General features: G+C 37.2%; 1 pseudogene; it reads right to left on the reverse strand.

The window, feature by feature from the left end:
• Window positions 1-9,812: 9,812 nt before the first annotated feature.
• LOC127860799 (calpain-A-like) lies at window positions 9,813-12,124 on the reverse strand (annotated as a pseudogene).
• Window positions 12,125-16,587: the final 4,463 nt, after the last annotated feature.

A 16,587-nucleotide genomic window follows, 5' to 3' on the forward strand; every position in this document is an offset into this window, starting at 1 on the left:
TACTGTCTGGTTATATGTAAATGTCTGGATGCACAATAAATAAACTGATTTATATTTGTTAATTACATAAACTTCATCATGGTTTTATAATTTGTGTAAAATAAATGCAACAAGAGCACCTCATAGCGGGTGCCAATGCTCGACTGTGGGTGCAGTTTTTAATAAATGACCTTGACCTTTGACCTAGTGACCTAAAAATGGGTGTTGCATGTAGAACTCATCAAGGTGCATCTACATAATTATGAAGTTTCAAAGTTGTAGGTGAAAGCACTTTGATTTTAGAGCCTATGTTAAAGTTTTATATTAGAGGTCACAGTGACCTTGACCTTTGACCTAGTGACCCAAAAATGGGTGTGGCGTGTAGAAATCATCAATGTGCAGCTACATATGAAGTTTCAAAGTTGTAGGTGGAAGCACTTTCATTTTAGAGCCAATGCTTCGGATATTGGATAAAGAGCAGCCAAAATTCTTAGCAATAAAACACATAGCACACTCTATTATCATTATGAGAACATTTAGACTGGTCCGAAGGTTTTTCTTAAGCTGCTTGTAGCTCCAGTTAATCCGATTCACCTCTGTGCTGGTTTCTCTCCCGGGTCTCGTCTAGCTCCTTCAACAGGTGGTCGTTAGTTGTAACCAGGGGCCTGCATTTACAGTAGGGAAATTAATGCAAAACATTTGTCTTTTTAAGGTTGAAATCATTTAATATTTAGCTTGACTTATGCAAGAGCTTAGGCCTTATTAAGAAACGTTAAGTATATGCAATTGTATAACTGATAACTAATTATAGTTATTGGCCTTGGATTTAAGGGCAAAAACAAACATTTTATTCTATAACTGATACCATCAGAGATACCGGTATAACCTTTGCAGTTTGGACCTGACTCAACTCGATACACATGTTTATTTGTAAACAGTGCTTATAAGTGCCGTGTTGTGGAATCTGATTTTCTGTATTGCAGCAATGTCTTTACCCAATTGGAATCAAAGTACTGACAGTACTGGTGTGACGATGCTTTTGAGAGGATGGATATAAAAGCATCAAGTTAAGTTTATCTACATCACCACAATCACCACAATTGTGTATGTTGGTACGAAACAAAAATTTGGTACAAAAATTTTGCGAAAAAAATTTAGGTATGAAAACAAATTTCGGTACGAAAAAATATTTAGGAACAAAAAAATTGGGACCGAAAAAAACTTGGGTACGAACAAAAAATTGGGGATGAAAAAAAAATTGGGTACGAAAAAAAATTGGGTACGAAACATTTTAGGTACGGAAAAAAAATTGGGGGAACGGGAAAGAAGTACCTGTGGGGAACTTGACCCACACTCGCACATTTTCGGCCCTTTCCGTCAAACATCAGATAAGTTCCTCGAAGGCAATAGTATGAATACACATTTCGGAAGCGGTAATGCGGTCCTACCTACGCGCGTCAAAATGTAAGCTAAATATGTACACAAGTCTGTCAGGAATGATTGAATTAACGAAGACAATCGTGTATTGATGTAAGTTTTTTGAAGAAATGTGCAGAAAATATATTAAACAAGAGCTGTGTTTGTGTAACACAATGCCCACTTCTGCGCAGCTTTGAAGCCATATATTTTACCTTTGACCTTGAAGGATGACCTTGACCTTTCACCACTCAAAATGTGCAGCTCCATGACATACACATGCATGCCGAATATGGAGTTGCTATATTCAATATTGCAAAATTTGACCTTTGACCTTGACCTTGAAGGATGATCTTGACCTTTCACTAATTAATATGTGCAGCTCTATGAAATACGCATGCACACCAATATTGAAAAAGTTATTGCTAATGTTAAAGTTTTTGGACAGACAGACAGACGCTTTATATTTGACATTTGACCTTGAAGGATGACCTTCACCTTTCACAACTGAAAATGTGCAGCTCCATGAGATGAACATGTATGCCAAATATCAAGTTGCTATGTTCAATATTAAAAAAGTTATGGCCATTAAAGTTTTCAGACGGACGGACAGACCGACACACTGACTGACTGACTGACAGTTCAACTGATATAGGCCACCCTACCGGGGGCATTAACAGCAATGGCGATATTTTTCTCAGCCACATTATTGTTAATAGTTTGATATCACAAAATGAAAGTGAAAGTAGAACTGTCAAAAATGACAACCTGTTTTGTTTTTGCTGGCATGAGAGGGCGATTACACTCAATGTGTTCACATTTTGACCATAGGCTTTGTCAATGACCTTTATAGTATGGGTAGCTTTGATATAATTTATTGCTATCATGTAACTGCATGATTGTGTATATGTTTACAATACACAAAGCATAAATAATGATATAAATATGCTGATTGAGCTTATAATAATCTGAGAACTATAGCCAGGTCAATTTAGGACTTAAAATACAATTTTGTGTCCTGATTTCATGAAGAAATGACCATGCATGTCCTAGATTTCAAATTCAAGGCCCTGGTGTGACACATTGGTAGCATTACCGTTAAACTGTTACCAGGCTTATGAAATTAGTTTTTATTGAACTATCTAAGAAAATCTAAATCAGGCACTGATTTTTCTTGTTTTAATACAGTCATAGATCAGTTGTGGCCTCTGGGTAATGACCAATGTTTGCTTACTTGTCACACCCTTAAAACTGTCCACACGTCTATAATAGCAAATCTTGATTTAGGTGATCTTCAATGGTACATTTAAACTTTAGCTCTGTTGCAAGAGTGCTGGTAAAGTCCAGTCACAAATTTAAATCTAGGCCATGTCAAAATCAAAGTGTCAAATACAAATGAAAGATGCATTCATTAATAATTGTCCAGTTGTTTACTACTGCTGTAAGTTTTTATATAATGAACATCATGTGAGAGAAAATTCACATTATCATTGTATATCAGGTTTAGCAGCCTTTTAGATAACAAAGTATGCTAGTTTTCAATGTCGCTTCTGGGGATCAAACCCGTGAGGCTTTTAGGAAGATTCTGAAATTTTCGATCCCTCGAGAGCAACCAAACCAAAAATTAAGTCAAATATTGCTGATTCGGTTTTTTGAGTCAGTTCATGAGGGATAATGGAGCTCGATTGGACATTGTCGGCTATGGTACTACTTACATGTACCACGGGTACTCTTAAGTATACTTACATGTACCCTGGTTACTCTAAATATACTTACATGTATCCCAGGTATGGTAAATAAACGCATTGTGTACACACCGGTCTTACTGACCTGTGTACTAACGCGCAAGGAATTGTGGGTAGCCATTCTTTTACAAGTGAAAAGTAAAAGCGAAAGTAAGTCAAGTAATCGTGCTTCTGAAAATCGCTATCAGTCTTAATAGAGATTCAAAATCGCATTAAAACATACTAAATAACATTTCTTTAAACAGCATTCCATGTTAAACACATATTTAACACCGTTTTTCTCATTATAGAAAAATATTCATTCCTACGCGGAACTGTTTTGGCGGAAGTACAAATCCCCAAATCAGGGGAATGTGATGCGTCCTAGCATAGAGGTGACAATAACGAAGTGACGTCACCATCTATGTATAGAATGAAATAAACGTAATTGTATTCGGTCCATATTAGATTGTAACCGAGTTGTATTCGCGCCCAAAATCCGATGTCGTAAAACGCGCAACCTATTATCTTAAACACACTTCTCTTCAAAAAACACTACATCAACATGCTTTTTGAGTATGTGTTCCGATAATATAGAGGCCATTCTACAGAAAATTGAAATTAATGTGCAGGGCTTAACACTAAGGCACGTCCGAACGACATTCACTGCCCGTACCTTGGTTCGGGCTAGCCAATGTCCCAGGAACATGCCCGACCGGTCGTGTGTATTTTGGGCGGGATTATATGTTCTATATCAATAAACTGCGTTTTAATAAGCTTTTCAAAGATGCAAAATTCTTAATACAGTACGATCAGATGACAATTAAATCCCAGAGTGAGTTCGGAGACAACAAACGGATCGTATCTCGAAATAGATTCGGAACCCCCTGATTGCAATCAAAAAGAGGCCGACATTCAGAAAATCCCCGGCGGTTTTCCTGGTAAAACACGCCAGTACCTATTTTTAAACGGAATGCCGCTAGACACGGTTTTTGATTGGTTTCCTCGAAGTGACGTGTTTTCTCAATGAAAATGCGTTTGAAAATAAAAGCCGGGATCGCCCAGGATCGCCCAGGATCGTCCGGAATGATGAAGGTATAAAACTCGACATTAACACAAAGTAACTATAAAATTAATAGTTATTTATCAATTTTAAATAATTTTAATTTGTTGTCATTATGGAAAAGTTATTCCATACTTTAGACGATTAATAAATCCATTTAGAGGAAGATAGAGACTTTATTTAGATTAGAAGTGTTTTGACAATATCTTTTACGCAATTCAATTAGCAAAATTAATATGGTCGATCCCGGCTTTTAGTAGAGAGTAAACCCTGTACAATTGTTACAACTACCGTAACACGTTATTTTGCTAAGATTCACTTACCATTTCTTGTAAGACGGTAACCCGGCAATCTATGTAAAAAGGTTTTAACGTTCATGTCGTTGTTTAAGTTTGGCTTTACGGGTGGGGATGGGGGTTCCTCGGATACGAAAAGAAAAGGGAAGGAGGAAAGTAAGAGAAAGTATGAGGAAATAAAAAAACAAGAAAATTTTTCCAGAAATGGTGTAGAGATTACAAATAGATGTCTTAAATAGATGAATATTGAATTCAATAGCATTAGTAAGGCAAGCTAATAAGAATGATTTCATCATAATTGCGCATTTCCAAGCACAAGAAAATACAAGTTGAATGATAAATATAAAGGTTTTTTTTATAATACTTGGGTCAGGGCACATGAAAGATTGGTCAGGGTTAGTAGGTTCTGCATTTACTAGCCCGAACGGGCTAGTTGAAAAAAAGTTAGTGTTAAGCCCTGATGTGTATATATAATTATCACAAAAAAATAGTCGACAACGACGGATTTAGGGTTAAATTTCCCTGGTGCATTTTAGTATATTTACCGTACCCGGGATACATGTAAGTATACTTAAGAGTACCCGGGGTACATGTACGTAGTACCCGAGCCGACAATGAACAATCGAGCGATACTGGAAGGTGCAACATCTCTCACGCCCCTTAGCATCGCCTTTAGCAGTATTCAATTCTCAACAGGAAAGTGCTGGAGTCATTGATCCCGAGGGACAAGAAAAACAATTGATTAATGTTCGAAATAAAAAATTTGATTAATGATTATTCTATTATTTGAGCCAGGTCACAGGAAAAGCGCAGTCAAATCAGTATCCAATTAAATTATTTGTTATTGTCAGAAAAACGCTTTTAAGCAAACAGCTTTCAAGCGACTGCAGGCTGATCTAGATCCAAACTGGCCACAATCGCCTTAATGTCTCTTTTACTGTGACACAGTTCATTTAACTTTAAAATGATAAAAAGTACTAAAAAAGAGTTTGAAATCAATGTTGAATTTCAGGACAGCTTGGTGATCTGCAAATCCCCGATGAAATGTTGATATCGGGTATCATAGTCATTCAATAAGTCGCAAAATGCTCGAATACAATTTATAAAGCACAATGTGACTTATATTGATAACTAAAAATACCAGTATGCCAGTTTTGCCGTGTCAAGCTGTTACGATCCAGAAAGTCCTTCATTCACATCGAGTATATATTCTTCGAATTCCAACTATTGTTGTCATAAGCGGAGATTTATTGAATAAATAATTCATATATCCTAAATGACAGCTTCTAAATAGCGAAACAAGCCAATTTATGCAGTAAGAAAGTTTTGAATCGAGACTCTCACGGGGGCGGCCATTGTTGAATGTTGAAACACGAACGACAACTCTGCTAGGAGAATGTTATTAATGACGAGCAATCTCCTACGCAGTGGCGAATGCAAAAGGGAAGTAAGTGAAAAATCGAGTTATCTCAATCGGACTGGCTCGGTCTTTTACATAGGTGGCCATTGTTAAAAAAAATTCTACGGTTATGATACCTTGGACGATGCTGTTCGCATCGTCAAAAAGGACGGGTACACTTGGGAATTATTTTTTTTAATTCAAAAGTGTTTGAAATATCCTAAACTATGGAACTCAAACCATAAATCTTTTTATAGTTAGGTAGTAAAAGCATTTTTCCTCATCATTAATTATGAAGGGGGTTTTCAGAACAAATTGAAAGTACAGGAAGATCTTCAATAATAAATGACTTTTTTAAGTTTGAACATTAAAATAAGATGTATATGCATGAATATTATGAAACAATAGAAATCTTTACATTAAAAAAGAATTAAGGTGGTATAAACTGTAGTTCCAAAATATCTAGCACAGGCCTCTTTAGTGATGCCTACCTGATTACACCTGGGTGTAATAGTCCAGCGCTGACATTGCCACAGTTCCTGTATTTGCATGTCCATGCCTCCTTCTTTTACTGTCGGGTGCAAAAATTGCCTTTGCAGCACTAGTTCTACTGACAGAGGTTACTGGTGCAGGTGCTGGTATTGTGTACTCCTGTCACTTGTGTTGACATTCAAGAAATCTGCTGCCTGCCTTAAAAGAGCAGCTGCTCTTTGCTGTTGGCTCATATCTGAAAATGTGTTCATGTGCATTATTTTTTATTCATAAAAACAAGTCATCATTATGTAGTATGATGATAGATTCGAGAGATAATAACTGTCACGTAGTCAGATATTCCACACTTGCTGATCTAAGTTTCTACCCCCTTTTCTCTGAAATATGATCTTATCTGCTTTGATCATTTAAGTTCCATCTTTATGGAAAATCTTCACCCCCTTATTATCCTACATGTTCTAACATCTTGATGTGTTTGTTTGTATGGTGTTTATGCCCGTGTATTTAACTTACATTACGACAAAGATTCACTTAACTATGCTTCCTGGGTTTCACCAGTACTAGGCTAGGGCTCTGCAGTCTCGCCTGAGGAAATTCCTATAAAAAAAAATCAGCACAGCATGTGTGGATCAAACCCAGGACCCCTGAGTTACAAACCGTAAACATTAACTGAGTCTCTGAGCTACACATTATAGATGCAAAGAAAAACAACATAGATCTACCATTTAAGTCAATAAAAGAAAAATCTTCATTAAATGTGTCAGTTTGAAGACACCTGTTAGGTAACTGTTCAACTCAAACCCATTTTGGTCAACTTATTCCTGTTTTTTGGTCACTGGTACCTATCCAAAGTCATCTCGTACCCAACATACAGAAATAGGTGTAAGATGGTCAACATATATTGATAAAAATAAAACAGAATTAGAAATATAATCATTCGAAATGAAAAAGAGAAACAATTTAATTCCAGAAAACATAATTATTTTTGTTTGTTAATGAGGTAACTGTTCATACCTATTTTCTCACATTGCGTTCCATTTTAATTAATTCTATATATGAATTTCCATGGGGATAAACTAGATCTAGTAAAAAACAGTTAAAATAAATAATTTGAATAAGATACAATTTTAACAACCTAGGTACGATTTGATGACATAAAGACAGTGTTACGAAAATATGCGATGAAAACAGTATGAAAATAATAGTTAAGTTCAAACAAGCCAACAGTTTGACGTTTTGATCATCGTAACCCACCTTCGTTACAATGATACTATGGGACGTTTGACGTGTAAATCAAAACAAGATTACGTCCATTAACTTCAAATAGACCGTAATCATAAACCAAATGACAAATCAACTTTCAACTGGGGATTACTTGTAATCGTATGCAATTTACCTAATAAAACAGTACAATAAACAAGTAAACTTTATCTGAATAAGAACAGTGGAAAATACGTTCGAAACGACGCGGTAGAGTTATTCATCTTGTAGATATATAATACAACACCGTTCGTTATAAATATGAACCTTTTACGAAAACTACCGATAACTACTGAAAACTCTGGTTCTCCGTCGTGTATGAATTCAGTATTACTAATGCATTCGGCTTAATGCATTCGGCATTCGGCTTACTTCATGTGAGCTGCTGCCTTGTGCTTATTCATTTCGCTTAGTAGAACTTACAAAAATGCCCGTTTCTAGCAATACTTAGTATTGATATGATACTAATTCCTCAAAAAGAAGATAGTCACACCCGTAGGCAGTTTAACAATTTAACAGAAATAATTAATTTGTCATTTACTCGAAAGGATACATGATATACATACATCGAGTAAACATTAAAAAGAAGATGCAAGCAATATTTCACTAACTGATAGAAGCATGCATAAAGAAGCAAGGAAGACGCAGTTATTGTGTAACAAATAAAATAAAGCAAAATGCAATTGTCATCTAGCAGTATGCAATTGTCATTTAGCAATATGTAATCTTCATTTGACAACATGAATGGACTGGCGGATATTCCCTTCCATACAGTGCAGCTATTTATTCCATTAATGCAATCTTGAATGCAATATTAAATTCCAATGAGCAAGCATTTATGAGGTGATGAAAACATATTTCTCTCCTGTTTAACCCTTTACTACTTAGTTACGTATTTTACACATTTGTAGAAAGTTAAATTTAATTAAAGACCTTTCTTACTAAAGTCAAGTTTAAAAGGCTTAATTTCAAACCTTAAGAAACTGATGAGCGGTAAACAGCATAAAACCTCAACAGACTGCGAGTTACTCGCAGGCTGTTCTGGTTTTATGCTGTTTGCTGTTTGCACATAGCCATTTTCACTTTGCTTCTGAGTGGGAAAGGGTTATGGAACTTGATTTTCAAGCATAAAACAGTTCCAATATGAGGTTTCTGTGATGTGTGGAAGACAAGATAGTTAAAGTTGAAATTGTTCATTGTAACTTCATAAACATAGATGTTGATAGTTACTATGACAGTGGTGTATTAGTTGTATTTGTCATGGACAACTTAACAAAATTAGAAATACTAACGCTGATGCGTGTAATTATTTTCTGGGAAACCAGAAACAATACTGCATTCAAACATTGTAACTACATGAGCATGAAAGAACACTTTTTTTGCTATATAACTCAGCCACGTCTGTGAACACTGCCATTACTGAATGTGCGTAAACTATTGTAATATATAAGCCTGTGCAGTCAATACAGGCTAATGAGGGAGTACATTTTTTGCCTAAACATGTGCATTAAGCCCAGTTTTCAGAGCTCTAATATGGAAGGTCTAAGCCATCCAGTAAATAATTCTTTGAAGCAACCATGCAGAATGAATATTGCCATAGATAGCAACCTTGCAGAATGGATTGAGCCAAAGTGTCACAACAATGTTTCCATTTTCTTATCACGCTTTGTAATTTTCAAAGTATATTTACTGTTTTTTTTAATTTGCCTTATTTTAATTTATTTAAAACACAAGTTTTCAGCAGTTTTTTCTTTCCATCAAACAAACAGTTAGCACTTGACAAGAAAGACACAATGCTTCGACTGAAAGGCATTTTAAATGTAAACAGAGAATTTGTTAAAAAAAACTAACGAGAACATTCGTAATAAAAGCATTAACAGGAACACCACTTATGGCATATTAGAATATAAATGTATAAATACAACTAAGATTTAACACATAATATAGGATTAAGCTACAACATCAAAGGCTATTAAGGGTGTTATATAAATACAGAAATGCTTTAGAAACAAATAAAATAAACACTGTCATATGTATGTAATATATATTAATATATTCTTATAAAAATCAATCTAAAGTCCCTCTACAGTGTATAGTATTGGTGCACAAGCTACTCGTCGGTCAGATCTACCAGAAAATAACAAAACTGATGAGGAGCTGTTCCTCCACCCTTGACTCCCCCCTTATGAGTACATGGTAGTCTGAATGAAGCTTTCAATGTCGTAGGAAGCCACGTATTTGTTGTCATGGCCCTTGAATGAAGCAATCATGGTATTGAGCCTGATGGCACACAACACAAAGTCATCAAACTCGATCTCTCCCTTTTTGTTGCTGAATCTCAGGATAATGGCAGAGAGGGCTTGGTTACTCAGGCGGAAACCACTGGCATGAAAGGCATTTCTCATTTCATAAGAGCTCCGCAGCCCACTGCTCTCCTTGTCAAACTCCTTGAACACAGCCTTCCACTTCCTAAGGTCCTGCCATATCACATTGAACTCCTCAAAGCCCAGTTTACCAGAGAGGTCACCGTCATGCATGGCAACCATACTTCGGAAAACGTCCAGCGAGAACCCATCAAACGTGAACTCCTTTGCTTTAGTAAACACAGAGTTTAGGATGTCACGGAGTTCGTACGCGTCCGCCTCTTGGTCCTCTCCTGCGATGCTCTTGAAACTTTCCTTCAGCTCCTCTCCTTGCACCTTGTCATCCTCCGTAACAGAGGGCGCAGGCTGGTCTTTGATAATGCCAGTCCCTTCATCCATCTCCGAGGTTGTTCCAGCCTTCTCCGCGAAGATCATTAGCAGGAACTCTCCCTGCTGGTTGTGCTCGAATGTGGAGGGGATGATGACGTAGGTCCCGGGGAAGAGCTGGTGGCGTCCGCACACCTCACGCATGTTGATGAATAACGGGGACTTGCCCACTAATGCGTTAAACTTGAATAATTTAGTGTCCAGAGGGCCTTTGCCATAAGTACCATCCTCCTTCATCTTGTAGATGACGTAGCCAATGGTGAGCATATCCAGTCCCTCCTTGCGTTTCTTGCGCCGATCTTTTTGCAGCAGACCAATCAGGATGGTACAGAGGTCGTCCTCGTCATCACCTGGGTCGGTCGACACCACACGGTACTGGGGGTTCATGGCAAACGTGTCGAGGTAGTTCCTGCACCCCAGCGTCCACACGGGGTATCCAATCCCCGACCTCTGCGGTAGCCTCCCAGCGGATCTTTCCCTGGGCTGCCTCGTTTTTGTGTAGGGACTCTGGGCCGAGGTTACATGTCTCAATCTTCATGAAGTTGTCCTGCCAGTCTTGAAATGACATCCAGAATTTTCCGTCATCATCAAATGTCAGCCCAAGGGCTTTCTTCTCATCGGCAGAGATGTATTTCCACTCTTCAGACTTGTCTGACCAGGCCCCTTTCCACTCGCTCTCATTGCCCCAGGGATTGCGCACACGCACCAGGGGGATCTTTCCACTGATCTTGGGTGTCTGAATCTCCACCAGTTTGACACTTGTGGTAGTGTATGCATCACCAGTCCATTAGACAAGATGGCCTCGAGTTGGTTTGGATCAGCATCAATTGAGCAGCCCATAAGAGAGCCCCTTTCGTGGGCCTTCATCATGATATTGAGGAGGTTGGTTGGTGCCTTCTTAAGGTCCACAGACTCGGTGACACCTCCAGTGAAGTCCTCCATGGCCTCGCTGGTGCTGCCTCCCTTGAGACACTCGTACGACCCACTCAGTTTGGCGTAGGCTTTCACCAGAAGGGCGCTCCAGAACTCATTCTTGTCTTTCGAGTGCATGAAGAAAAGCTTCTCATAGTAGGTAGGCAATCTGTCATCCACCACCACCATAATCCACTCTCCGTGATGCCAGAATCGGAAGCGGAAGATGCCGAAATAGTTGGACACACAGTTTTGCTCCGGCATGATGACTCGGTTCAAGAGGGGGGTGTTGCATGTTAGGGAGGCTACAGCAGCAAGCAACCAGCAGTCACCAAGTTCTCCTTGCTGGACATCAAACCTGCTGGCACCACCGGTCACATACTGGGGGCCTTGCAGATCTCCTCTGGACGCTTTCATTCGAAGGGCCTGGGTGGGGCGCGACTGAAGAAGATTGAAGTATCCTCAGCTGGGAACTCCGGGTCCTCAAACAAGCACCCCTCTGCTTGGCACTTCTTCACATTCTCGTCGTAACTCTACTTGCCGAGCCTTGCAAACGGGTTCGTCCGGTCCTTGCGGGAGGTGCGACCATCAACACATCCGCGCTGAGTGACAAGCTTAACCGACGCCGTCGACCGATTTCCGCTACTGCTGCCGTCACCACCACCACCTCCACCGGAGTTGATGTTGATGCCCCCAAACTTCGCATTAAATCCCCCGACATTCATTCCGCCGCCGCCGTCGTCTCCGGAAGTTATGATTCGAGTCTCCACGCGCGATAGTCCCTTACCGTCAGGAATGACAGTGCGAACTGTTCCGGTAGTTGTGAATGGCATATTAAACCTCCTGTCAGCTGGTATTACTCAACGGAAGGGCCTAACGCCTCGTTCCAATTGGCTCTGGCGAACAGATCAAAGCAAATTCCTTGCGTCAATATCCACAGGCTGAATGAAAATTCCCCGTCTTATGCTTCAAATAAACCAGGGTGTCCAATCTGTCAAAAAATGCACGATATGTTGGATCGATAAAAAATCGTGACCTTGGGTCCGATTACAAGACAGTAGTAAAGCGTGCAACTCGGTGAAATCGATACTATAATTTAAATTATAAATACTACGTAATTCTTTACATACCGAACAATCCTGTAGAGTTAACAATATAATGTTATTAATTATAACAATAAAATCAAATACAACTAACACCAGTTATTAACTATAAAATACCGCACTGAGTAAAATAATACAAACAACGAAGGAATATCCAAAATGTAAATAATTATAAGAATCATACCAGTAAAGCGAGACAGAAAAATACGGCTCTGTGCGCAGCTTAAATACAGTCCAGTTATCATTACCGGATCATTACCCATAGCGGATCACTTTGATCAAGACTGCGTATCGCGATAAACAGTTGACATTTTTAGATGATTTTATGAACATTGTACTTCAAGCCTGTTCATTAAAACGCATTGATTGAGTTGTAATCGGAGCTACTCTTTGTCAAACATTTTGGTATGTTTTGCTGACATGTATATGCGACTTTGTTGACTTCCGTCTCGTATCCAAATAGAGGTTGAACATTAATTGCGGCCACATGCTATAACTCTGTTGGAAAGTAAGAAGTTTAAGCATTAATTTAAAGGCCATTTAGTAGTCTTTCTGCCTGCAAAAGTCCATTTCAGTTTTGATTCGTGTTTAAGATTTTGCAACATCTTAAATGAAATGAAGAATTAGGGCCATAACGGATCCGTTATTGCCCCAATGCATAAACTTTGCTTACCGCTGAAACGGTAAGCAAATTTAATATTTAATCAAACTGGTGAAAAGAAGTCTCAAAACATTTATTGCTTTTCACCAGAACAACTTTATAACGCCTCTGATCCGGTAATGGTATATTGACTGTACTTATCATAGAAACTGGGTGTAACTTTTGATCGTGAAAGATCGGCTATCTCCGGACTTTCCGTAAGATAGTTTTCCACAAAAGTGCTAACTGGTATGATTCGATTTTTTCCTTTTTTGGTAGGTTCCTAGGTATATTTTCCTGGTGAATCAGTGACCAATTAAGTGGTATTAATAGATTTTTATGATTCCTAGGTACTGAATAAGTGACCTGCGATCAGTGTTGCGTACTGTTCTTTCACCCTGATTGATATTCTTGGAACTGGGGATATGTGTTTTGCTGAACCGAATTATCTTATATATATAGGTCTTTAACCTCAAGCGAAATATATGTTTTGTTTCGTTTTTGTTAATAAGAATTCGCTTACGAGGTATTTTCTTGCTGTGGGTAAAGACAGGTGTAAAAACATGTACTTATTTCTTTTGTTTTTGGTAACCATTTGCTATTCTAATATGATTATTATATATGGTAATTATATCTAATATAAAATAAAATAAAAATTATATTTAATAAAAAATATATAACAATTAATGTAAATATATTAATCCATGAAGTCAGTTTTTGTTTTTAAAGGGATTAAACACGACAACAACTACTTTTGAAAACACATAGATTTAATGGTTTACTTTTTCAAAATGCCTGAATTCATTAATTGGTGTACGAATTAGCAATATTTAAAGATTGAATGGTTCTTTTACCTGGTAGGATAAAAAAATGAAATAAATGATTTGGACGAGCGAATTAATCAAAAGCCCAATGCTTCAAGATTCTTTCCACAGAATATTTCAATTAAAATATGTAAGTCAAGATAAACTGTACGAAGACGATAATTGCCATTGCCAAACACGTTATAAATTATGAAAAAGGCCTCAGATTAAATGAAGTAAAGGAAATTCAACACATAAGTATATCAGTTATGTCTCGAGTTACATACATTGTTTGATGATAAGTCTTAACACATTTATGCCTAGCGTCAAGAAAAAAGGCCTTGGCAAACAGCGTAGACCCTGGTGAGACGCCACATCATCCGTAGACCCAGATGAGACGCCACATGATGTGGGTGGGAAGATTGCCCCCTGTCCCATAAATCATGTGTTTGTTGCCAAACCAACAGAAGTAAGGAGGAAACCCGTCCTGTGTCAACTTCAATCACAGACCGAGTATGTTCTTTTGTCACATAAACATTGTATACAGAAGAAGTGGTTAACAGAAGAGTACAAACATAAGACAACAAGTCATTAACCTTCATTTATTATAGTTGTTCAGTTAATATTATGATTCAAACAACATTAATATACAACTTTGGCACAAATAGAATGCAAAGAGCCTCATACTTCATGAAGAATGAAGTATACATGTACATTTTTCAAAGTTGCAGAATGATAAGATTTCTCATCGTGCAGCTTAACCCATTACATGTACTTAAATTTAAATGCATACACAACCTCTTCCAATTTGGGCAAGTCCAACGTTTGTTGGTTTGGTTAATGGTTAAGCATGATGTCGGTTTTTGAAAAGGTTATAAAATCTGAATTCATAGAAGCCAAATTGTTGAAATCTATTAGAAAAACTATCTTTAGTTGCATACGTAAAAACATAGATTACTGATTGACTTAAGTTGTTAACATTACTACAAAAGGAGAATTTGCTCATTATCAGCCCATTGCCATTTTGTCTCTATGTTTATATACATTCCATCTAGTATTTGAAAAAGGCTAAATAATGTGTAGACATGCATTATATTAACATTTTGTAGATTGAAACAAGTAAACGTTGATGAGAATAACAATTTAAAGAGGGCATCTGAAACCCCACTGGAATATATCCTGTCAACAAAGAGACCTATGGTTCAGACTAGACTTTGAGATGTACAGCTTGGATCAGTGTTATCCTATCAGGTAGAGTGAACCGAGAATATTGGTTTGCTGTTAAACACATGGTATCATGTTATATTTCACTGGTTGTTGCAGACGACTCTAGAAATCATTGAGATTAAAGGAGAAATTCCTCAAGTTGAGCAATTTCTCCTTTTATAACAATGATTTCTACCCTACAAAATCAATTTTTTTCATATCTATTTCAATTCTATTTGTCATCTGCAACTCCTTTCAATTTAGGACAGTCCAAAATGTGTTGTTTGGTAAAGATGAAATGTCTCCTTTAAATATTGAAATATAATTTAAAAAACTCATTGAAAACACATTTTCTGTGATGTTAAATTGCATAAATATTTTCTCCATAAATATCCGTTTTGATCCAACTACATTAAAATTTACTTATCTTTCACAAAAACAATTTGATGTAAAGTAAAAAATGCACAAACTGTCCAGATTTTGTTTATCTGCTTAAAAGGTGATGTAGGAATAGTATGGGACAGAATCTTGTATGTTTTAACCTTTGCAATTACTCTTTCAATATGTACTCTATGTTCTCTATGTTTTGCAATCTTTTGAGTAAGACATGTATCAGACACAGACATTTGTTCTACACATCTTGAAAAAGGAGGAATATTAAACTGTAAACCAATTTCTTCTAATTCACATTGCATGGTAAATCCCTTGTCTGCCATTATACCATCACCTTGCTTTATTAAACCATGTTCAATTTTATCTTACAACAATTAAAAGAATCCACTTTTTCACAAATTAACTTGTCAGAAATACAGCCAGTAAACAATTCTGAAATGAATATTACTGTTCCACATGGATCACATCCTATTAAAGCTTTTAATGTTGTTGATGACTTATAATCACTGTACATTTGACTTTGTAGACCTAAAGCATTTGGGACCTGTGTTTTGAATTCAGTACCATCTATAATAACCAATGTCGTTGGGAAATCATTTTTAAAACTAGTTGGCATTCTTGAAATGATGGTATCTCTATCAGGGAAAATTGAAAGTTGACCAAACGTAAAGTACATTTAATCTAAAATTGTATTGAAAACTACACCGGCAGATTGAAGGGATAAACAAAATCTGACAGCTAGATCTTACAAGCCAAAATCTTCAGAGTAGAAGAAATAATGCATTTTCATTGCTCAATGTTTTTGTATCATTTCTTCCATATTTTAGTTTGACATCTGGATTTGTAAACACAAAAGAAAATAGAACTAAGAAATTTACATATGATATACCAGTGTAATAAACAAATAAATTCTTCAAGGTCTTTTCTCTCTGGCTAATCCCTTGTACTGTAAATGGCTGTTGTCTGCTGGACTGTCCCTCAAGACATTTTACTTTTCTCTTCAACTCATCGCATTCTTTTTCCTTTTCTTTCAAATTCTTCTTGAGGGATACATTCTCCTCCTCGAGAATGGTTAGCTGTGCCAGATTTTGTTTTGTAATATAATTAAAAATGTATAGTTTCAGACGAGAGACCTCTTAACCATTGTACCA

This window comes from Dreissena polymorpha, chromosome 15, assembly GCF_020536995.1.
Source record: "Dreissena polymorpha isolate Duluth1 chromosome 15, UMN_Dpol_1.0, whole genome shotgun sequence".
Classification (NCBI taxonomy): Eukaryota; Metazoa; Mollusca; class Bivalvia; order Myida; family Dreissenidae; genus Dreissena; species Dreissena polymorpha.